The sequence below is a fragment of the Chinchilla lanigera genome, unplaced genomic scaffold (assembly GCF_000276665.1).
Source record: "Chinchilla lanigera isolate Chin_1 unplaced genomic scaffold, ChiLan1.0 scaffold00058, whole genome shotgun sequence".
NCBI classification, from domain to species: domain Eukaryota; kingdom Metazoa; phylum Chordata; class Mammalia; order Rodentia; family Chinchillidae; genus Chinchilla; species Chinchilla lanigera.
This window is the reverse complement of record NW_004955459.1, coordinates 9558181-9582792: the sequence shown is the minus strand read 5'-3', so window position 1 is coordinate 9582792 and position 24612 is coordinate 9558181. Positions and strand designations below refer to the sequence as shown.

The 24612-nt window shown below is 46.5% G+C and overlaps 1 protein-coding gene across 2 annotated transcripts in view; it reads left to right on the top strand.

Moving 5' to 3' along the window:
- Window positions 1-8328: 8328 nt before the first annotated feature.
- The window catches only part of Ralb (v-ral simian leukemia viral oncogene homolog B), a 41384-nt gene continuing 25100 nt past the window's right edge, over window positions 8329-24612 (top strand). The window contains exon 1 of one of the 2 annotated variants that reach the window (XM_005397650.2): window positions 8329-8539. The gene's annotated coding sequence lies outside the window, so the exon portion shown is untranslated. Of the gene's footprint in view, window positions 8540-8810; window positions 8899-24612 lie in introns of those variants that run through there. The other variant, XM_005397651.2, reaches the window with a different exon arrangement.

Sequence of the window (24612 nt, the reverse complement as noted above, 5' to 3'; positions counted from 1 at the left end):
GCTTCCTCAGGTGCATCACTTGGTCCCTTGGCCTCCTTCTCCCATGGCACCCTGATGCTTCATGCCCTCTGCAAAGGAGTGAGAGCTGTGGGATCTTACAGTGCTCTGTTCTCTGGGTGATAGCATATGCTCCACAGAGAACTGTGGGCTGACTGTCACTTTCTAGACAAAACTGAGGTCCACAGAGGGGAAATGACCTGTCTCAAGTCACACAGCCTCACGACCATCACGGAGAGGAAGGTGGTGGAAACTGGAATAAAGAGTGTGAATTTCATTTTCACACACACCTGGGTGGAAGCTTGGTCTCCCCCTCACAAGCTGTGTGATTCTAGGTCACCCTCCCTCAAGGGCCATGGGAGAGATACAGGGAAATGCTGAGTGCAGACCTGGTACGGAGCAGGCTCGACTCTGGAGTGGGGTGGGGTGGGGAGGGTCACGAGATCTCTACAGCCTCAGCTGCTACAAACATGTCCCTGGAGGTATTCTGGACTCTGGGCCTCACCTCCTACCTATCCAGGTGATCTGGGGAGGGGCCTCCTGGAGAGGCAGTCAGCAGGAGCCTGACCTCTGGCCAGTTGGCTCTTCCTGTCATCCTGCAAGAATGTGGAGGCCTCAGTTTGGTCTCTACAGCTGCCTGGAGCTCAGCATTCTATGACTCATGACCCTGGGGTCAAAGCTGGACAGGTCACCTATGTGGGCTGTTCATTCTCCCTGAGGGCAGGAGTGTTGACAGGAGGAACCTGAGCCTCTCACCCAATGTAGCTTTCCCAGGTGCTTGGGTTTCCTTGGGGACTTGGAGACACTGCTTTCCCACTGGGAGGCCACACAAAGCTTACTACTGCCTTATTTTTGTAATTCTCTGCCAAATTCCTTCTTGGTCATCATAAATAATCAAAGCCATGGAGCAAAAAGGCATTCTAGGCAAGGCACCATCCCTCCACCCTGACTCTAGAGATGCACAATTATTTTTATTTTTGCAGCACTGGGGATGGGACCCAGGCCTAACCTGTGCTAGGGACCATAGCCTCACCCCCAGCCCAGATGGCTTGGTGCTCTTGCTTCAGGGAGAAATTGAGGGCTAGGGTCATGACTCTGATGGCTTAGGGTTTTCCTGATGGCCACCTGCATTCCTCTCATCTCTCACCCTTCGTCCTGGCCCTGCCCTGTGCAGCAGATGCAGGGTGACTATGGGCTACTCCGGGAAACAGAAAGCCACAGGCGAAAGTATGGTGCTAATAACCCAGGGAGGGGTCTCACTTTTGTCTAGGGACAAAGTAAGAGAGGCTGCATGACCCTGGCCGAGGGGGCAGGGGGCTCTGTCCCTCCCCAGCTCTGGAGAAGACTCAGTTTGGGTAGGAGAGAGATGGCCTTGGCAAGTGAGAGAGGGAGGATCCACAGTCACAGAGCAAGGCCCAGAAGAGCTCTTCCCTCTGAGATGCAGCCCTGCCCTCCTCTAGGGCAGTAGGCAGTGAGGAAAGGGCCTGGGGTGTCCCAGAGCACTGTGGGAGGTGCCTGCTGCTAGGACAAAGACAAGACAGAGTAAGTGCAGGCCAAGGTCCAGAGTGAGCAAGTCCTCTCTGATCCCTGGGCCCTCGAGGCCCAAGCTCCTCATCTCTAACTCAAGAATAGTAGCTCAGGGGTCTGCAGGGATGTGTACTGAGAGACCATGTCCCATATCTAAGAGTATCAAGCACTCGGCAGGCATTCAGCCAAACTCGCACCTTCCCTGTCCTTCCTAAAGAGTCTGTCTGTCTGTCTAACTTGCCATTGAGAGCTGCTGCACTCCTGGGGTCACATGCACCAGAGATGAGGAGAACACTGGGCTGGGGACCTGGGCATGCTTGGGTACAGTCAGCATGTATCAGGTACATGAACCACAAGTGTAGATGTAGATCCTCATGCAAGGTGGGGTATACAGCAGAGACTGGCCTTTCAGGAGCCTGAAGGTTTAAGGAATAGCAGAGGTCACCCAGGAGTCTGAGGAGGGGTCTGTGGCTGAGTTTACTCCCAGGTATATCTGTGGTCCACGTAGCATCCAGGAAAGACCTTTGATGAGGGCAGGAGAATGCTTCCCTTGATGGAGTGACAGAGATGGGCCCAAAAGGGTCTTTTCATACTTTTCACTGTGGATGGCTTCCTGGGAGCCTGTAAGTAGTAGTTCACTGTGGAGAGAGCTCAGCATACAATCTAGACACTTGAATCTCATTTTATCTCATAGTCCAGTGCTCTGCAGCTGTCAGTCTGCAGAGGTTTTTATCTGGTTACCTGGGGTCAGGGCCAGATCAGTGGCAGTTGTGTACTGTGTGGATTTTAGGAAGCACAGAGCACGGGGCTGCGTGCAGCAGCGAAGGAGGACACAAACAGGTATGTGGTGTGGGTCAGCAATCAGGACAAGGACTCAATTACAGGACACACTTGATTTCATTTCTGAGCGATGACGCCCTGTGAGCTATGATGGCAGAAAGAGAGGTCTTGCTAATTCAATAATTTAAAAGTAGAAAGGAGTCACCCTTTTTTTCTAAAGTGTTTCCCAAGTAGATCAGTTTCTGTTGGGAGATGAACGCTCACCTCCTGACTAATTACCTGGGCTCCTGATTTTCTGACTGAGCACTGTGCAGGAAGATCTTGTTAGTTCCCACCAGCTGGCAGGGCAGGAGAAACACGGAGAAAACTGGTGATGGGAGAAGAGAAGATCTTAATAAAGCACTTAGGGGAAAAAGTGGTTTTGAAACCCCCAGTATCTGCTATAGTGGCAATTACTAAATTGAGCAACAAAGTCAAGATTTTGAGTATGTTTGGAAATAAAGTAATGGCACAAAAGAAGGGCTTGGGATTGCTGCCCAGGCTGCAGACAAGGGTTCAGATAGCGCAGTACCTACGTGAGGCCTGGGGTCCGGAGGGGAACGAGAGCTCAGGAGTGGAATGTTCTCTGGAGGGATAGATTGCTCCATCCTTCCAGTGTTGGGGGAGGATCTCAGTTCCCCCTTGCAGACTCTCCCTTCCCTGGGACTTTGGGTTCTCATCATTTGGATGACACACATGCCCAGGAAGAATGGCTACACACTGAGCTATCATTAGTCCCTTATTCCAGCATGTGAATGTACCCAAGAAAACCATTCTTCAGAATAGGAGTAGATAGCAGGAAATGTGAGAACATTTGGGCAATAAGGGGTGGAGATACCAAAGCACTGATGGTACTCAGGATATGTACCCCTGAGTTACTGGAACACTTATCTGCAGCCTGGGCGGCAATCCCAAACCCTTCTTTTCTTCAAGCCTCTGCTGGCCACTCCCAAGACAAGCTCGTCGCATTTCTTTATTCCCAAATATACTTAAAAGTCCATCAAATTTCGCTGCTTAAATTAGATTCTTTCCATAACTTTCAGTATGTGGCAATGCTCCCCCATCTTCAGATGGGCAACCTCATTTTTTTTCTGAGATGGTCCCCCTCAGGTGGTTAAATGCTCACAAAGATGCCAGGGGCTTGTCTGGGCGCTTTCTAATAATACCATCTATTTATATGATCCTACCAGCTCAAGGGAGCAACTCTAATACTGGCTGATGCTTAGGGAATCAGTCAGCTCTCCCTCTCCACACCCTCCCCGAGTTCCTGCCTGGCATTTGAGCATCCATATCCCTGGTGTCAAAGCCTCAGGTGCTCTTCACCGCAAACCTTGTCTATGTTTTCCCTGGGGTTGTGGCAGGAGGATACTCCTAGTGTAGTGTCCAGTTCTTCTGCTCCCCTTCTCCAGCAATCTCCCCATATCTCCTGTTATCTGAGGATTGAGCACCCTCTGTAGCCTCTAGCCTTGTGGAACTCATTGTGCTTGAACCTCTGGAACTTCCACTCCCACACCTGCTCCTTTCAGCCTCTTCTCTATATGACAGCTAGAGTGAGCATTTTAACTCCTAAATCAAAGTATATCAGCCTTCCAGCCCAAACTTCATTAGTAGCTTCCATCTCACTAGGACAATATGAAGCTATGGCATGTGTGCTGCTGTGGGCACACAGAGCCCTCTCTGTCAGCATGCTAGCCAAGTTGCCTCAGTATCACCCCAGCAACCAAACATCAGATAACAACGCGCGCACAGGTCATGCTTGGAAAGGAGTAGCAGTGCTGATGATGTCGGTGCTCATGATGTCATGAGCTATAACTCATTCACTGAAATTCGTCTGAACTTTCTCATGGATTGGACTGGCCGTGAGTTTTAATACATTTGTTTTTATTACAAGATTTTAACTATAAGTTTTCTTATGAAAAATTGAAATTTAATATGTAAGCTTTAGCAAAGAGACATTCTAATTAAGAGACTTAGATACTTTTAATGTTGTGTTGTCCCCCTGGCCTATTTGAATCTGCAGCATCATATTTAATTGTTTGTAAGGAATTGATGAAAACAAGAGCAAGGTTTTTTTGGGGGGTGGGGCCTGGATTGTCTTAGACTGGCTATGATTTTAGCAGGTGCCACCATCAGGTAGGAAGTGCACTCAGATGCCTTTTTCAAAGCAGCCAAAAGCGGGTGGTCAATGGAACATGGCCCCCTTAAACTAGTGGTCAGCAAATTCAAGAGGAACCCCAGCTGAGAATCACTGCCATAGACTGATGATTCAGGAAATATCCAATTCTTCAGTGTTAACTAAGAGTGTTAGCTATTTTTGGTATAGTGATAGATTTATTGGGTTTTCTTTTTAAAAATTTTTGTGTTTTCCAAAATCTTGAACACTAAAATTTTAGACTCCAAATCTAGATTCCAAATCTTGAACACCAAAAAAAAAAAAAAATGACTACAGCAAAAAAAAAGAAAAACTGAAAACAGATAGTGGATGATTATTCCAAGAGGCCTAGACAGAATCATTTGGAGTGACTCCATGCCATGGGAAAGCCTTATGTATTATGTGTAGCGAAAGTGTTGTGTGTCCCACACCAAAGTGTCAGATGGCAGTTTGACACCAACGACAAAAGTGCTGCTAAACTTGGTGAAGCGGAAAGTGAGGAAATATTCCAAGTATCTTAGTTTTTGCAACTATCTTTTTTAAACAAATCCGCTGACAGCTTCTAACTTTCAAATATGACTGAGCATAGCAAACCATGGTAGGCCCCTCTCTGATGGGGATTTTATCAAAATGGCCATGTTGTCTGGGAGTAATTCCCTTTTTCACGATTTCCCAAAACAAGGATAAAGTTATGCAATGCATCTCTAAGATGCCACTTAGTAGAAATACTGTAAATGATTGAATCCTTCACATGGCAAGTGATGTTAGCAGATCACCACTGACTTATAAAAGGCAGCCTGCTACTACATGTGCATGGGTGAAAGTGCAGATATAAATACTCATGCAATGCCAGGAATAATTTTGTGTTTTGCTGTTGATGACATCAAGAGAGAAGAGCTGGTGAAACTTGTATCTTTGCCTTGAAGAACACGAGGGGTCTATAGCTACAATGCTGTGATGGAGGCTTTTTGTCATGAGATATGAGACCAGATAATGTGGTTTCAATTACAAATGACAGACCAGCTGGCACAGTAGGGGCAATGTCTGGTTTAATACAGTTCTTCGGTAAAGAAGGAAAACATCCAGTCATTCCATTTCATTATATTATACATCAAGAAGCTGTTTGTGCCAAGGAAATGAGCAAAAAGTTAGACCATATCTTCAAAGATGTTACAAAAATGGTGAATTACATCACAGCTCGTGCTTTTCAGTTTCAAGCACTTCTTGATGAGCTTCAGGCACAGTGTAATACTTTACTTATATCCTGCAGCTGAACAGAGGACCAGTCCTGGAGAGATTTGTAGTGCCACAAAAGTTTCTTCTCAGTCATGCTGAATCAAGGGGTTGTGCTCATTGTAGAAGCCCATGCTGATGGAGAAGCCACTCTTTCCAATATCCCCAGTGACTATACTAGGGACAAGAGAGCTCTGGAGGGTTTCACACCGGCAATCACATTCCCCAGCCTGGAAAGGATATATGTATCATTTCTGCTTACAAGTCATTGGGTGGTGCTAGACAAATGGTCCCACCCAACTACAGACAGCTGAGGAGTCTAATTCTATCCTGTGCCCAGAGGAGAGAAGTATCTGTCAAACAACAGTGAAGAATCACAGAGCTGGGTGCGATGGCACATGCCTGTAACCCTAGTATTTTTTGCACATAGACCCTCCTTCCCCCCTGCATCTGCTCCTGCATCTGCTCCAGAAGGCAGGCAAGGGTGAAGGGTGGGAGGTGAGAGAATACTTAGTGAGTTGGATTCAGATAGCAGAGGCAGCACCCTTTTGGAGCAGCTCACACAAGACACTGGTCTGGAAACATAACCTGCCAGGAAAGGATACCATGAGGCCTCCGGCCTTAGTTGCCTCTGGGATGGCTCATGCCAGGTTTCAGGGATTTCCAGCTGCGCTGATCTTTTCCTAGTGGAACTCTGACTCCTGACAGAGCCTGGGGCCTGAGCAGCAGGAATACAAGATCCCCAGCAAGACCCTCAAAATCCCTCTAACCCACTGCAGCTATGGAAAGAACATTCCAGGCACTCCCACCTCCCAACATATGTATTTGGTACTGTGTGAGTCTTGGTTTTTGTTTTGAACCCAGGGTCTTCACACTGAGCTACATTCCCAGTCCCTTCTATTTTTTAAATTTTAAATTTTGAGATAGGGTTTCACTAAACTGCTAGACCTTGGCCTGCGCTTGGTCTGTCTTGTCTTTGTCCTAGCAGCAGGCACCTCCCACAGTGCTCTGGGACACCCCAGGCCCTTTCCTCACTGCCTACTGCCCTAGAGGAGGGCAGGGCTGCATCTCAGAGGGAAGAGCTCTTCTGGGCCTTGCTCTGTGACTGTGGATCCTCCCTCTCTCACTTGCCAAGGCCATCTCTTTCCTACCCAAACTGAGTCTTCTCCAGAGCTGGGGAGGGACAGAGCCCCCTGCCCCCTCAGCCAGGGTCATGCAGCCTCTCTTGCTTTGTCCCTCCACCCACAAAAGCCAGACCCTTCCCTGGTGAGGGGTGGGCGCAAGTTAACCTTTCTCTGGTCAGTGCATCCTGTTCCTGAATAGAAGGAATGGCAGTCATGTACCTCAGGAGAGGTAAAAAACCTCCCATACCATGGGGTCTGGGGGGTGGGAGGGACAGGAAACTTCCGGCCTGCGTGTGATCCGATTTCGGACCTACTCATTTCACTGAGGCAGGGGCTGCAGCCCCTGCACCAGGCTGCACACAATTAGTACCAGGGTGGTACCCATGTGCATGGGGAAGAAAGGCCATGGCAGGCTGGATGAACACTGGATGATGTATACGGCAACCTCTGGTGGCAATCACAGTGTAAGTGCATATTTGTGGGGCGTCCACCAGTTCCTTGCGCTGTATTGTGTAATCACACAGCGTGTATGTGTAATCTCCTGTTAAGCCTCTGTGCTTTTTGCTATCGATGTGTTGACCGGCCTGTTAGTTGCTGATACATAGCAATCTAATCAAAGAACAAAGCCTACAGTATAATGCATATCTATCATAACTTACAGTTATTATCAACAATGAAAGCATTACACTGTGCTAGCTGCTGTGGGCATCGCTTTGAACAAGTTGCCTTCCTTAGAGACTAAAGAGGCCAACGTTTAAACTATTTATTGCAATACTCTGTGGCATCCCACGAGCCACAAAAGGTGTGGAGGAGAAGGTGTTCAGTTTTCAGATCTAGAAAGGGGATACTTAGGAAAATCAACTTGCAGCGAAGTTTTATTTGGCCAGAAAATGACAAAGGGCCAAGAGGGGCGAGGGCAGAGACAGACTGTAGGAGAAAACCTATGGTACCTGGCTGGCCTCAGGGTGTGGCTGCGACTAGGGACTTTGCTCCTGTGTGTGGCCTGGGTCCTTACAGGGAGGCATTAGTTAAGTTGCTCCATTACTGTCATGGGGTGTCATTAGCTGACCCCTGGCAGTAGTCTCCAGAACTGCCCGGAGCCTCTCACACCTGCTCGCTTGCACACTTGGCCGCCTCTTAATTTTCCTTCATTTCCCTATGTCAGATCTGTCCTTCCCTTTCGCTTTTCACTAATCTAGGCTCGTCCTGGCCTACATCCCGCAACCAGGCGCCGCTCCGCCCGCCCACGCCCAGCGTCCCCAGACCGGTTCCGAGCTCCGCCAATGCAGCAGCGGTCACGTGCAGCGCGTTCGGCTGCCGAAAGAAGGAAATGAAGCGGGGCGGGGCGCGCCTGACGGACACGCCCCTCCGTGTGAGACGGCTTCTCATTGGTGAAAGCTTCTTGCGGGCCTCTCGCGGCTTGGACGACCCGCTTCGGATGGGCTGACAGGCCCTTGGTAGGCGTGGCCTCTAGGGGGCTGGAGAGAGCGGAAGGGAGAGCGCGCTCCCGAGAGGAGGGGTTGCCTGGACGACGCCGAGGGCGCGCTCAGGGGTGGGGAAGCGAGCTGGGACTGCTCAATGACAAATCGGCAGGGGACTGCTGGGGTCCGGCCCCGGGAGGGGGCGGGGCGCGTTTAAGAGCGGCGGGCCGGTGCGGACCGGGGAGGCGGCGCGGGACGGGTCCCAGGTAAGGTTCCGCGCCCTGTCAGGGCTTCGGGGTGGGGTGAGCCGGGATTGGGCGCGCCGCCCTGCGCTCGTTTGGTGGCCTCCTGTGGCCGGGAGGCGGCCGGGTCTCCCGCTGCCAGAGGCCGGCGGAGGGAGACACCCGGGCAGCGCCCCGCTCGCCTCCCGGGGTCCCGGGTGGGGAGAACCTTGGTCTTCCCGATCGGCCAGGGCTGCGGAGACGGGGGCGGTGCCCCACCTCTCTCTAGCCGCTGCTCCTTCCCTTTTCCCGCAAATGGCCACAGCTTCCACTTCCTGCCCTTTTGGGCCTCCCGCCCGGCAATGGTCCACTTCCTCAGTCCCTTCCTCGCCGCTTTGGGCAAGGTAAGTGGTAAAGCGTTGCAAAAACTTATTGTTATGGTAGGAACTTGTGCTTGGGATGACCTGGGGCCAATTCTAAAACTTTTTTTCCTCGCTGTTTGTTTTTGGTCCTGTCTTGCAAAGGAACCCCTCTCCCTCCCCAGCTCCTTTGCGATAGGGGCCTACTTGCTCCGAAGTTTGCAGACCCAGGAAGCCCGGTAGTTTTTACTGGTCCGTCGCTGCCCACTTTAGGTGTCCGGGGTGGGTTCAGCACTGCTGGTCGCAGAGGTCACAGACTGCCTTCTCTCTGTGCGCATTTCCAGGAGAAAGGGGCTCGGGGGTGGGAATCCTCAGGTCAAGTGGACTGATTCAGAATCGTCGATGGAAGAGACTTGGTTGATTGCTCATTTCAGTTATCTATGGCTTGACTTCAGTTCTTGTAGAATAGAGAACTTTCCGCGTTGTCCTAGTTTTCTAACCTCGTTTCTTCTTGTTAACTTTTGGGGATGGAGAGTGGGCACCAATTGGTTATCAGAGGGGATAGCATCTTTCGGATGTGCAAATGACCGAGCTTCGAAGCAGAGCAACAGAATTCTTGGATGTCGAACCCTAGAACAAGTCCAGGTAGTGTTCCTTATACATGGAGGAACAGAAACAATATCGAGGATCTCAGCAATGGGATCACCAAGAAAAATGGTGCTGAATATTGGGAAGGACGAGTGGGGTTTGAATACAAAGCCTGGGTGCTGGCTCTGGAACTTTATTAGTAGTATGATCTTGAGCCTCCACAATCCGCTGAAGAAGGTGGTAATATTGTCCTCATTGTTAATAGTAAGAAATAGGGAGCACTTAAGGTGTTCTTTATGGTAGCGGGGGCTGGTGCTGTGGTTTGGATAAGCATCCCTCAAGGGCCTGTGTGGTAAGGGTTAGTCACCATCCTGTGGCCTGTGGGAGACAGTGGAACCTTTAAGTGGTGGAACCTAGGGGGGGAATTAGGTCACTGGGATGTGCCCTTGAAGGAGATATTGGGGTCCTGGCTCCTTCCTATCTCTGTTTCCTGGCCATCATGAGGTGGGCAGCTTGATCCACCACAGTGTGCTGGGCACCACAGGCCAATTGACCGTAGACTGAAGCCTTCCTAACTGTGAGCCAGCTGTGAACTGTGCTGGGGATTGAACCCAGGGGCTCATGCCTGCTAGGGAAGCACTGAGATACGTTAACAACCTTTCCTCTTTTTAAGTGGAATACCTTAGGGATCTGTCATAGTACCAGAAAGCTGAGTCTCATAGGTAGGAAGAAACCAGGGATACACATCCCTTTAGGGTGGTTTTAGTTGTGTTAGCTACTCTGCTTTATTCTGACCACATCTGAGTCTTGCTTTCCTTTCATGTTTTTGGTGCTTATGGTGAACCCTGGGCCTTTCTAAGCATATCTGCCACTGAGCTTCACCCTCAAGCCCTTGCCTTCCTTTTCTATTCATATTATTTCCCTTGAAAACAGTGAATACTCTTATCTGAGAGCCCAGTGAGATTTTCCTGTGGCTGAAGAGTAAGCGTTTTCCCAGGCTTTTGTGTGGAAAAAGTGTGGGTATACATTGCTGGGTATCTTTTGGGAAAACGGGACATAGAATATCAAGAAATACAAGAATTAGAGCTTTCAAGGGAATATGAAGAGGTCATGGGAGAAATGGAAACGTTCTAAATTCTTGCCGTGAAATTCTTCAAGGTTCTTGCCTTGGCCGAAGATGGTTTGAGGCTTCCTGAAAAATTTTAAAACCTGAGAATCAAGCTAATCCTTTGTACCTTAACTCAACTCCTCTGTACCTTTACATTGAATTACTAAATTCTTGTTTAGTTTATGGAAGTTAGAAACATCACTGGAGACCCTTTCTGAAAGCTAAATTTGAGACAGTGTAACAGTCTAGAACTGCAAGGTTGTAAGAGATCTTGGTGAATTCCAACGAAGTTTTTAGTATAATTGGTTTCAAGATAAAATACAAAGATCCCATTTTCTTTGGCTCCAAGTCCTTGACTTAGGAAAGAGTTCCATTCCAGGGAATTGTTTGTAAGTCAGATTTGTTTGTAAGCCAGCAGTAAGTCTTGTACAGTACCTCTATAAAAGTTTGCCACTCAGAAATTGGGGACTTACTATACTTCTGAACATTAGACATGCAAGATACTTGGGTGGTTTTTTTGTTTTTTGTTTAAATGATGCATATTGTTGAGAAGTCTTAATGTTAGATCAGGGGGAACAGAGTGTTGGGGAGAATGGACTGCTGCCTTAATTAGGTGATCAGGTGTGGTGGGGAGGTGGAGAGAAACTATCCTTGAGCATCAGTTACTCCTTGGTCCAACCGAGATCGAAATGTCTGGCCTTGGAGCTTTGACTGTGAGCAATCTCCTTTAGCTCCTCAGTTCTGTTGGTACCTAGGAATATAAACAGGGGTGTATATTTGCATGTATTCTTAGGTATTCCAAACAGTAGCCGAGCAAATAGGTGAGAGGGTATATGTGTGCGCTTCCAAATGGCAAGAGTGAAAAGAAAGATGTGGAGCATGTGGAAGCTCAGTGTCAAAGAGCAGAGGTATGTGTGGTACTGTGACACCTACAAAATGTCAGCCAGGTCTCAGCTTCAGGTTGGTCACTTTAAAGAAAAGTGGCTGCTTATAATTTTCCCAAGTGTTCTCTTGAGAGTTGTTTTTTTTTGGTGATGGGATGCTGGGATGGAACCCAGGGCTTCATATCTGCTAGGCTGGTGCTATACCACTGAGTCTCACCCTCAATTCAAGAGGTTTTTTAATGTAAAATATACAAGCAGAAAAAGGTACCATTAATTGATAATTTCTAATACATTATTGTCATAGCTTTGTGGACAACTTATAGCATATTTTAGATCCACTGGATCTATGGCAAGTTAAGCCTGGTCAAAATTAAAATATTCCAAACTGTATAATTTTACTTAGTGACTGGCATGAGTTGAAGGCCCACTGTGGCTGATGACCTCTAAAGTTTATCTGCTTTCTCAGTGAATTTTCTATTGCTGTGTAACAAACATCCCTAAATCTAGCAGTTTAAAACAGCACTGTTTTTGCAGTTCAGGAATCTGACCAAAGTTGTTGGGTCTCTCTTGAGTTACGGTCATTGGAAGGCTGGACTGGGGCTGAGGATCGGCTTCCAGGATGGTGCGCTTACATGGCTGTTGGCTGGAGGCCTTGGTTCACAAGATGTGAGAGCCTCTCCCCAGGGCTGCTTCGAAAGATGGTGGCTCACCTTCTCTCTAGAGCTAATGGTCTAGAGGGGAGAGAAGCAGGATGAATAGGCAGTAATCAGGATAGAAGCTGTGCTGCCTTGGCATCTAATCGTGGAAGTGACTAGCACTTCAACCAGCAGACAGACCAAACCTGGTATAATGTGGAGAAGGATGACATGAAATGCCATTGGCATTCTCAGAGGCTGGCTAACCACTTTTTTGGCGGGGAGGGGCATAAGGTTTAGGTCAGATATTACTGAGAAAATCTTTAAGATGCTCCGTAAAGAACGTAGGAGATTAAGACACAGCTGGAGTTTTTGCTGTTTTAGAAGCCTTAGATATTATCCTTGAAACTTTGTTCTTTGTTTTGGTTTGAATTGTCAGATGCTAGAATTAATTAGCCAAATATACAGTAGCTTTGGAAATTAGAAATTTAAATCTTGCTGGTTCCTAAACCAAATGGAACAGCTGAATTTTTTTTAATCCTAAAACAAATTGGTACAAAATTATTGCCAAAGTTATATCCTTGAAAACAGCTTATAATTAGTCATTAATGATCTGTATAATCTTAAAAATAAAGCTCACTTGCAAAGTAGGTGAAAAAAAATTGGAGAAATTAAAGCTTCTGTCCCTCCTATTATTCTTAATCTTTGGGAGGTGTTTATTTGCCTAATGGTTCTTCAGTTCTTTCTTGAAACTCTCGCACATTTTAATTGTCCACCTGGGTAGAAGAACTTTATTGTTTGAGTGTACAGACAAAAGCTTCTTGAGTGTGTATTGGTGGAAAGAAGTGTTTAGAATTCCTGAACTTAAAGCCTGACTAAATAACCTCTGCTCTGCCTTTCATCTCGAAAAAATTCTTATTCTAATATTTTCATGAAACAAATATCCTCTGAATGAATTTAAATGAAGCATATTTGTAACAAAAGATCACATTAATCATATTAAATTGTGAGACTTGCTTTTGTTCTTCCCAGCCCAGTTGAAGATTGTTGGCGTCACTGTTGGGCAGAGTGGAAAAGTCAGCACAATTTGCATTTCCTCTGCTTCCCAGTTTTGGCCCTTTTCCCATGTGCTGCCCTAATTTGTGAGCTAATATCTTTGTTTCTTTTGTTTTAGCGTACCTTTCCCACAATCCCCTTCCTTCCTTCCACAGGAAAGGGTTGGTGGCCGTTTATTGTTGATCCACTAGCTGTCCTGAACAAATGTCTGCCAATGGGATGCCTCTAGTAATACTTGCATATCGAGCTTTTTAAAAAATCTCAGATTACATCTGTTCACTCAGTAATTGCTGCCATTTTTTTTTTTTTTTTGGTTTTTCTCCGGTACCAGGAACTGAACTCACGACCTTGCACTTGCCAGGCAGGCGCTTTGCCGCTGAGCTAAATCCCCAGCCCCTTGCTGCCATTTTTAAACCTCCTAATTGTTCTAAGATCTAGCCACTTCCCCATGTCCACTGTCACCCCCCTTGTCCACACTGTCATTGCTGCTGGCCTGCTGCAACTCCCACATCTGCTTCTGGTCCCTCTGGGTGTTTGTCTATTCTAGTCAGAGTGATCACAGGCCTGGTGATGTCACCGATTTGCCGGGACACTGCCGTAGCTTCCCAGTGCTGTCAGCAGGGAGTCTTACCATCCCTAGGCTTGGTGGGGCGTTAGCTCGTTGAAGGATCCGGTTCTTGCTTACCTTTCCCGACTTAGCTTATACCAGGCTTCACCTCTTCCTCTCTGTTCCAGCCCACCGCAAAGGTCTATTTTTGGTTCCTTGACTGTACCTCTGCTTCTTTTGCTTCAGGTCTTCCATAATACAGTATGAGAGGGAAGTAGGTATGGCGTGTTTGGCGTATTCCTGGGGCTGGAAGAAGGGAACGCTGGCTGGATGAAGGTATGGGAGGCCTTTGTCAGTGGAGGGTTTGGATTTTATTCATGGTGAGCCATTAGAATGGTACACATAGTCATTTGCATTTTTAGAAAATTCATGTCAGGGCCAGTGTGGACAATGGATTGCTGAGGAACTAAGCTGGCAGTGAGATGCCAGGAAGCTATGGCTGGGACTTACATGTGGAGGAGACGGTAGAAAAAGTACAGAGATGCTTGGAGATGGAATCCATAGAACTGGTCATGAATTGAGTTGGGGGACGGGAAGGGGCTCAAAAATAACGCCAAGGTTTCTGTGTTAGAAATGACCTGGGTACTCCTAGGTACTTTAGTAGCTATTAGATGGGGTATGGATAGTGGAGAAAGCAGTTTCAAAGGGGAAGAGTCATGAGTTTGAGATTCTTGTGAGACAGCTAAGTGGAGAGGGCTGCAGAAGGCCGAGGCGTCACAGCCGCACCCAGCAGATGGGAAGCTGTGTGGAGACATGGAACGGATCTGTCACCTAGAGAGAATGGAGAAGAGTGTGGGCCTGACTGCCACTTAGAAGCCAGGTAAAGGAGGAAGATGGGCAAACCAGAAGCAATAAGCCCTGGGGAGAATATCTGCTGTAGAAGCCAGAGGGGCAAGGGACAAGGAGAACATTGCCAAGAGGGGCTCTCTGCATTGACCTACAGCCCTTCTCCTTTCCTGGCCACCTTTATACAGCTGCTCTGTGCTCATTTTAAAAGGGGCGGGGAGAGGAGAGGAGAGGAGAAACAGAAAAGTTTTCATTGGAGCTGGCTACATGAAGCTTGCAGGTGGCCTTGACGAGTTCAGCTTCTGTGAAGTTATATTGAGCAAGTTGGATTGGAGTGGATTTCATAAAGCGTCAAAGAAAGGAAACCGAGCCCTTACTACTCGGAGTGTGCTCTGTTTCCAAAACCGCTCCTGAGATCGGTAGGTGGCACAGGACCTTGGGCTCATCTGCAGATCGGAGCCTGCGTTTGAACAGGATTCCCAGTCCATCTATGTCTGCACTGGAGCTTGAGAAGCTATGGTGTTACAGTTTGGACGCACGTTGCTCCTCAAAGGTTCATGTGCCAGAAGCTTGGTCCTCAGTGTGGTGGGGTGGAGGTGCTAGGACCCCGTAGAGGGAAGAGCTGGTGGGAGGTAATAGGTTGCTGGGGAGGATGCTGACGGTGGGAAAGATATCTGAAGGTAGTTTTTGTGGGACCTTGGTTGCTTCCTGAGAGGAGGTGTTATGGAAGCCAGAAGGGGAAGTGACAGGGACCCTGCTTGCTCTCTGACTTCCTGTCTCACCTTGCTCATGTGCTTTCTTCATGCCATTCACCACGAGGCCCTTAGCAGAGGCCCTTAGCAGAGGCCCTTAGCAGAGGCCCTTAGCAGAGGCTGACCAGATGGGGCTGCCTGATCTTTGACTTTGAGGTTCCAAAGCTGTGAGGTAGATAAGCCTCCTTCTCTTTACTGTATGCATTTCTCAGCCTCAGATATCTTGTTGTAACAACAGAATGGGCTAAGACAATTAATAGAGATAGAGAACTTTGGTAGAGAAATTATGTCCTTAGCTATACGGACTTATGGGGATCAAAGGGCTGTGTATGTTTAGGATGAAGATAGAACAGAAAGTAACTGTGTGGTGGGAATGACCCCGCCCACCCCAGGACAGGTGAGTGAGCAGGGAGAGGAGGACAATGGCAAGAACGCAGCTCTTGGGCACAGGGCGAGCAGTCTGGCGTCCTGGGCTTGTGCAGTGGGCTTGGCTTTTGCTCACAGCAGGAGTCTGCCCTCCACATGGTCAGGGACAAGGAGGAGGGTATCGATGCTGGAAAGCTGTGGATTTGGTGGAGGAGCCACAAGAGAGTTTGTGCTTGGCGGCGTCTGTGTTCTGTGGGGCAAGTGATGGTAGGATTGTCTGTTACAGTGGGACAGGGAAGGAGCAGTGGAGAGTCAGTGAGATTTCTAGAATGTGTGTGTGAACACCCATTGCTGGGCTGTGAACATAAATGCCTTTCAAGTGCAGTTCTGTGAGGCTGGTTTCAGTCAGCAGCCGCATTCGTTGGCTGTCCCAGCAGGGAGAGCGGTGGGGGTGACGGAGGAGGAAGGAGCTGAGGGCTCCTGTGATGTCAGGCTGTGGACCTGAGTAGTGAAGAAGGGCAGTGTAGCCCAGAGGCAAGCAGTGCAGGAAGAGTGTGCTGGAGGCCTGTGCTCAGAGGTGTCAGGAGGGCAGAGACTTACTGCAGGGGTATTGGTGCAGGATGGAGGCAGAGGCTGGAGGGCTGAGGAGAGAACTGTTGGTGGTGGTGGTGAAGTTCAGGGTGTGACCATGGCAGTGTTAGGTAGAGGAGAGGATCCTCTCTTTCCGAAGCGGAGAGGATCATGGACTTCAGGTTCCTGGCTGGGTCATTCACACACACATACACACACACACACACGAGTCACTGAGGAGGATGATGGAGGTGGGACCGGAAGGAAGTCTGAACTAGAAGCAGGTATCCTCTGTAGTGAGGAAAGTGACCAGGAGATCTGGAGCTGATGGTACTGGGGTTGGGAGCAGAACATTACAGCTGGAAACCCCACGCCCCAGTGATGTGGGGCTTTTGCAACAGGGAGAGGACTAAGGGAGGGGCTTAACTGGAAGTGACTGGGAGAAAGGAGGAAGGACATCTACCTGAGGCATGTAGCATGAAAGGAGACGTAGCATCTGCTTAAGAAGTGGAGTCCCCAGGGCACACCCTGCTATCAGGCAAAGCCAGAGCACAGGGGAACGTTCGGAGGAGAGAATGTCCCCAAGGCTTTGGTGACAGGGGGATTAATCATTTTAGGAGGTGATGCAGTTCTCTTGGGCCAAGTCCTGGTAATGAGGAAGTGTGGGGATGTCTGTTCTTCTTGCAGCCAGTCGTCACAGGGATGTCCGGCAGTGTGGCGCCCCTTGGAGGAGGGTGGCCCGGTCCTAGCTTTTCACTTCCTAGGTCTTGGCTGGAAGGGCAGCTGCTTCAAACTTGATGCTTCACATAGTGGGAAACAAGAGGAAGACTTTCTGTTAGGGCAGTTTCAAGGGCTGCTCAGGGGAGCTCGGACTGGGGTGTCCTAAAAACCCATTTGTGATGCTTGTGAAAGCGAATGACATTATCTTTTTGGGTTGGCAAGAATAATGCTTCTCCGCTGGTTTCCAAGTTGAAAATGCCTTTGGCACATAGCTCCCCATTTGCTCCTTACCAGTCATCCTGTGAGATGGGCAGGGCAGATCTTGTCCCTGGTCTTCGGGGTGAGCGAGGCCTCCCACATGGGGAGTGGCTGAGCAGGAGAAGGCAGCCTCTTCCCAGCATGTGGCCTGGACACTGGACGGCCTCTGAGCGAGATCTCCCTGCTCTGAGCTGAGCAGCTCAGCTTGCCTTAGTGTGGGCCACGCTCCCAGACAGTGTCTTTCTCCAGCCTTTCTAGGATATTTGAGTGAGGTTCAGAAAGTTGTTATGTGCTTACTCAAACTTATTTAGATAGGTGTGTCCTCATTTAATCTCTATAGCAACCCGAGGAGGGAGCTCTCTCCTATATTTCGTAGATCAGATTGATGCGAAGAAATATTAAATAACCAAACCATTAGCTTCCGGTGGAAGACTTCAGACTTACAGTCTAATGTTTTTTTCTCCTGTCTTATAGTATAGTTAATATATAACTACTTTTAAAAAATTGTGATAAAACGTAACATGTATCGTTTCAACTGTTCTTTTGTGTATATTTCAGCAGCACTAAATGTGTTTACATTGGTTTGCAATGATCATGATCACCATCTGTCCATCTTTAGAACTTTTCCCTTTTTTTCATTGGAAACTTTGTACCCAGTAAACACCAGCTCCTGGACTGTTTCTTCCCTCAGCTTCTTGCAACCACCACCTACTTCCTGTTCTTCGCTTTGACTGTTCAAGGAACTTCAGAGCAATGGAATCATACAGTGTCTTGCTTGTTTCATCAGCATAATGACCTCAGGTTTACCTGTGTTGTAGTGTGAGCCAGAACGTCTTTCCTTTTTAAGGCTGATTAATTCTCTATTGTATCTCTAGGCCATGTTTTGTCTGTTGACTGACACTGGGTGTTGTGAGTACTAATATGAGCATGGGTTGGAGCTATCTGCTCAAGTCCTTGCTTTCAGCTCTTCTAGATGTACGTAACTGCTTTTCGTTGTGCCTTTTCTCCTAGGTCTTTGTTTCAGAACTTGTGCTCTATGTTGCCTATACATTCTTTATACTTCTAAGTTTTCTGACCCACAGGCCTGCGACCTTGAAATAAAGACCAGTATTTCGTGCCCTATTTGAAGGGTTTCACCACCCAGCCCCAATCCTTCGACAATGTCGTGGCTCAGAGCGTGCACTAGAAGCCCCACCTAACACCAGTTAGGTGACTGTGGCCAAACTGTGTGAGAGTGTGCAGTAACAAGTGAGTGCTAGTGGTAGAATGTTTACACCTCTAAGCAGACTTTTATTGGAGCAGCCATTCAGAATGGGGACATGGAGACTAGCGCCAGGTCAGATCTGTAGCTACGGAGAGATGTGTCAGAGGCTGCCTTTGCCATAGAAGGGAATGCAGAGGGAGGGTATGAAGTAGTAGATCTCTCAAGGCTTGCAGATCCCCAGAGCCCATGTTGGGTAGGGCTATGGTTAGAGAGGGCTTTATTTTAGAAATAACTATGTTAAAAAAAGATCAGAGCTTGCAAATTATTCTCACCCTTTCTTCTTGCTGTATTCTCCAGGCAATTTACCAGACAAGTGGGTGAATATTTCAAAGCTTACCAGTTACCACTTGTCCTCCTGAGGCCTGAAATCCAGATGGAGAAATCCAGCTCCAGTGTTTTGTTTTTATTATTATTATTATTTGTTTGTTTGTTTGTTTGTTTTTGCGGTACCAGGGATCAAACTCAGACCTTGCGCTTGCCAGGCAGGCACTTATGCCACTGAGCTATATCCCCAGCCCCTGTTTTTATTATTTTTTTAAAATTATCTTTTCTTTTTTTTTTTTGGTAGCAGGAATTGAACTCAGGACCTTGTGCTTGCCAGGCAGGTGCTTGTGCCACTGAGCTATATCTCTGGTCCTTCCAGCTCCAGTTTTTATCCCCCCAGTACTGAGTATCTCCAGGGGCCAGGCTCACAGGGCATCCACAGGTGATGATCAGCCTGACACACCTAACCCAGGAGGAAGTCACTACGTGCAGCAGAGGCAGTGCTGACGGACATGGAGTTTATGCAGACTGGAGGGTGAGCTGCCCACGGACACAGGGAAGTAACAGAGGAAATATTTCAGCAGAGCGTGAAATTACAGATGATCTTTCTTAGGCAGGCAAGGCAATCCTAGCATAAGGAGTGACATGTGCTTAGAGGCATGGGCCAGAAGCGGAGTGCTTCCGGGAAAAGACTTTAAAACTTCTGTGTTTAGTGCTAGTTCATTTTGTTATTTGTTAATCTGTGTTGGGGGGCAGATTAAAAGTATTGATTAAGGATCGGAAATACCTAAAACAAATTCCTTAGGTACATAATAGTGCTAATTCGAATTGCTTTTCAGATCTAAATTCAGAAAGACAATCCAAACATTAAAAGGGAACTTAGACCATTTAATTCAACTTCCTTATGCTCACAGACATGGAAACTGAGTCATGCATGTCATTGCATATAAAAATAGTCCCAGGTGCTGATGACAATAGCAGTCACGCAAAGGGAAGGGACCCTGATGAAGATCTCCCTGGACCCCAGCAAGGGTCTATGTGTGAGACTTGAGAGGGCTGAGTGGTGGAGCCAGGCAGCCCCCCTGAGCAGAGCAGGTAGGAGGAGGGTGGCCCCCAGGGCCTTGCAGAGAGCGCCAGCTCCCTTTAAACACAATAGCCCTCTCCCTGCCAGCTGATTCCTGGCACTGCAATGGAATGTCAGACTTCTGATTTTTTAAGTGATGCCAGAAATTTGGGCTTGTATGTAAAATCTCCCTTTTAAAAATGTTAATAACTAAATCAATTTTTAAAGCACTGTGTGAGCAAACAAAGCATGCCTGCAGGCCACCAAATTTTACAAATTGGCAGCTCTGTTTTTTGCCAAGTGGTGAAAGCTGATGTACAGCAAGAGGGAGAGACAGAGCCAGCACATGGGGGAAACACAGCACCAGTCTTGGCAGCCTCCAGGGCGCGGGTTCCAGCTGCCCCAGTCCCAGCCCATCTTCTGCCTCCTTCCTGTGCTTGGCTTTTTATGTCGTCTTTGTGTCCGTGTCATATGCACTTATTTTCCCAGTAAATCCCCCGGGACGTGGGAGCTGATTTGCCTACTTTACTAGTAGGGAGTTTCAGAAACATACAAAGTACAGAGAATGGTATATTAAATTGCATTGTCCCTATCAGCTCAGCATCAGTGATCAGTTTATGGTTAATCCTGTTTCATCTATAACTTGACTCATTCTTCCCTTGAAATTTTTGAGGCAGATTTTGTATACGATTTAAATGCATTTGTAATGTGGTTCAACGAGGTTTAAAACATTTTGAAAAAATAGTTTCTTAATATTATCAAATCTAGTTAATGTTTACATTTCCTCAGCTTTCTTATTTTGTTTGTGTAAGTAGGACCCAAATAAGGTCTGTTACACTGGGCTGATAGTCTCTTAGGTCTCTTAGTTTATAAGTTCCTTCTCCATGGCTCTTTATTGCTTTAAAATTTTTTTGTTGAACAAACTGCATGGTTTGTTCCCTTAAGTTCACTGTAGCTTATATATGAGGATGGTGCACCTCAGTGGTAGTGTTTAACATGCTCCTGCTTCCCTGTAGCTCTTGTAAATTGGTGTATAGATTCAGAAGCATTTCTGGCAACTTGCTGATTATGTCCTGTGAAGGTGCTTCTCATGTCATGTTTTCTTCTCTTTTCGACGTTAGCTGCTGTTGGTGTTTGGTGCCTACATTTCTTTTTTTTTTTTTTTTTTTTTTGTCTTTTTGAGACAGGGTCTCACTGTGCAGTTCAGGTCTCACTATGCAGTGAGTTCAGTGGCCTTGAGCTCACTTTGTAGCCCAGGCTGGCCTTGAACTCACAATGATCCTCCTGCCTCAGCCTCCCGAGTGCTGGGATTAGAGGTGTGTGCCACCATGCCTGGTTGGTGCCTAGATTTCTTAACTCAGGAAGGAGGTGCAAAGTGCTGACACCCAGATAACGGTGTTCCCTGATTTGAGAAGGTATTTCTAGAAGGACAAACATTGCTTCAGCTGTTACTTGGTTCTTAGTAGAATAGTTTAGTACAACTAGACTGCACATAGATGCTTCTATGTGCACAGTAGAAGTAAGATATTTGTGGGTTTTTGATTCTTTCTCTTTATTTGCCAACTTTAAAAATGAGTTGTTTCTTCCAAAGGTGACGAGTGCTTTTTATTTATTGTTATGATCACATTTAATGTTTCAACCTATTGCAGTTGTCTTTATTAATCTTTAGCTGTCCTTTTGACCAGTCTCTTCAAATTGGCTCCTGAGTGTGTATGTGCAGGCAAGGGTATATTTTTAAATTATTATTATTATCATTGGTAACTAATGATATTTATTGTTAAAGGACACGAAAAACCTTTGGAGAAGGCTGCTACTTTAATGCTTTTTTTCTAGACAGCATCTCCTTAATGGAATTTTTCTTTTCTCCTTTTGTCTTTTTGAGACAGGGTCTCACTAGGTAGCTCAGGATGCCCTTGAATTCATTATGTAGCCCTGGGTGGCCTTGAACTTGCATTGATCCTCCTGCCTCAGCTCCTGGAGTGCTGGGACTACAGGTGTGCACCACCGTGCATGGCTTCTTTAATGGAATGTTGGCGAGAAATATGCTATAGCGTGTGTAAAGGAAAATTATTTAAAACATGTCCTCCTTTTTACTTCTTAAAATACTTCCCATTCATCTATCTTATTATTCATCCTCTAGGTGTTTCTAGATTTCTAAGGCACTGTGGCCAGAGTTGCAGTCCTTGGAGTTGCACGTGTGGGTAAGACCCAGCCTCTCTGGCTACAGAGTACACATGATGTGTGTTACAAACAGGACAGGGTTTGTGATGTGTCTGAGGGTGTAGATACTCAGGGAAGGAGAGGAGTACTTGGCAGTGAACGTACTTACACATATACACACACGTAGAAACTCATGTGCAATCCTTAGGTTGGTGATCTTGCCACAGCTTTTTAATAATTTGGTGTCAGGTGCTAAGAAATAAGGACTGAATTTGGTTTTCAATACTAGTAGAAAAAAGGTCAACTGGGTAGAATGTCACTGTTTTCATTTCTAAATTATGCAGCACTTACAAACCCTGGGGTTTGTTTCCTGTGCTACTTCATATTTGAAAGCTGTTTTGGGTAGGAGAGTCCTTCATGATCCTCATTTATATTGAGATGTTCCTAATTTGGATTGTAACAGGAAGTGGTATAAAAACTGGAATTGCCTTGTGTCTTAATTACTTTTGTCTTGTTGCTAAGACAAAATACCTGGCATCCAAAGTTACAGGGGAAAGTTTTTTAGCTCACAGACTGTAGATGTTTCAGTCCATAATTGTCTGTCTCCAAGGCAGGGTGGCATATCAGAGGGACACCGCAGAGGAGACAGTTCATGGTAGGCAGAAGGGATGACCACAGGTCCTTAGGGCAGGCAGCACTCATACCCTTAATGCTAGTGCCCTTGATCCTAGCACTGCATCATGAATTAGCCCCAGGGTTACACACATTAAATCCAGCCACCTCTGAAACAACCTCTGATCCACCCTGCTATGACTGCGTGAAGCTTTGGAGGGATATTTAGACACAAGCCGTAACACTGTGGCACTTAGCGGGGACTGACCAAACGTTGTTGTTCGGAGCTCTTTCCTAGAAGGGGAGCTTATCGAGGTGTGGGTCTGGTTTACATGTCTGGGGGACAGCCTGAGCTTCTCCGTATCTCACAGGCTCCCGAAGGTGGCTCAGTGTGTCCATCAAACCTTGAACAGAAACATCTTTGCAATTGTCTACTCCAGACTCTAGGGACTTTTTTTTTTTTTTTTTTTTTTTTTTCTTTTTGAGACAGGGTCTCGCTATGCAGTTGAGGCTTGGCCTTGAGCTCACTTTGTAGCCCAGGCTGGTCTCGAACTTACAATGATCCTCCTGCCTCAGCCTCCCGAGTGCTGGGATTACAGGCATGCGCCACCATGCCTGGCTTCTAGGGACTTCTGGGGGAAAGGAATTCCAGTGCCTGTGTGTGCTGCTGCTTGTTTTTTTTGTCCAGGCAGGCCTTGAACTTGGTAAGTTGCCCAGGCTGACAAACTTATGGGTATCCCTCTGCCTTAGCCCTTCCAGGTGCTGATATTCCAGGCATGTGCAGCTACACCCAGCTCAAGATTTTAAAAATAAAACTTTAATATTCTATTGATTTTATAAAATTTCTCATACAACTCACATTAATTATAAAGTTTAAACAAAATGGTGATATGTAAAAGAAAACTGAAGTCACTCCACTGACAGTACAACTCCATTGTTGCCATTATTAAGTGTGTATCCTATATAGTAGTAATTTTTTGTTTGTATGTATACATATATAGGTTTTTAAAAATCAAATGACATCATACTTGATATGGTTTGTGTCTCTATGTCCCCCCAAAGCCTCATAAGGTCATGGGGCAGGCTTTGAGAGTGACTGATTATGGGTGTGAGAGCTGCACCTGCCCTGGGGTGGATAGTTTACATATGTAAGGGAGAGGAAGAGGCTGCTTGCGGCCATTCCTGGCTTTTGTGCTTGTTGCTTTTGCTGTGTTCTGCTGCCATGAGCTGTAGCCCACTGCCATGTGCCACTCTGCCTTGTAATCTGCCAAGTATGGACTGAAACCTCCACAAACTATAAGTGAAATAAACTTTTTCTTCCTTAATTTTGGGCATCAGGTATTTTGTCCTAGCAATGAGAGAAAAGTAACCAAGACAAATATTATATGTTTTCTGCAACTTGATTTTCTTCCCACTTACTAATACATCCTGGACATTCTTCCAGGTCAGTATATAAAGACCTTCCTCATTCCTTTCAATAGCTGTATAATCTAAATTTGAGTCTGTCATAAGCAGGTATCCCTGTTGATGGAATTTATCAAGTTATTATGTCATTGTTTGTAAGCACGAAAATCATTCTAGAAGGATATCTTTATATTTTTATAGACTGTTTTCCTAGAAGAGTTTCACATTTTAAAAAATTTTTAAATTTTGTCATTTTTTTTCAAAAGATGGTGGCAATTTATATTATTACTAGCAGTATCTATTTCCTCAGACAGGACTTTATTTTTTTTTAATTTTAAAGAGACTAGTACATGAGACACAAATAAACAAAAAAATAGAACAGAAGCAGTATACCGGTATCATAAACATAAACAAATCAAAGCAAGAACATTCAAAGTGATACAGGGTCTCAAGACAAATTAATACAAATCAACAGTGGTTGTTACATTGCATATCACTATCCTCAACTACATTGCTCAGATTATCAGATGTAAGAATGAAAGATTGCTCAAACCGTTAAAAAGAATAAGAAAATAATTCTTCAGTAAAGCCTTAGAGATAATACAGAGTTTTACTAGACAAGATGGTAGGAGTTCACCATTGTAATTCCATTGCATATTATT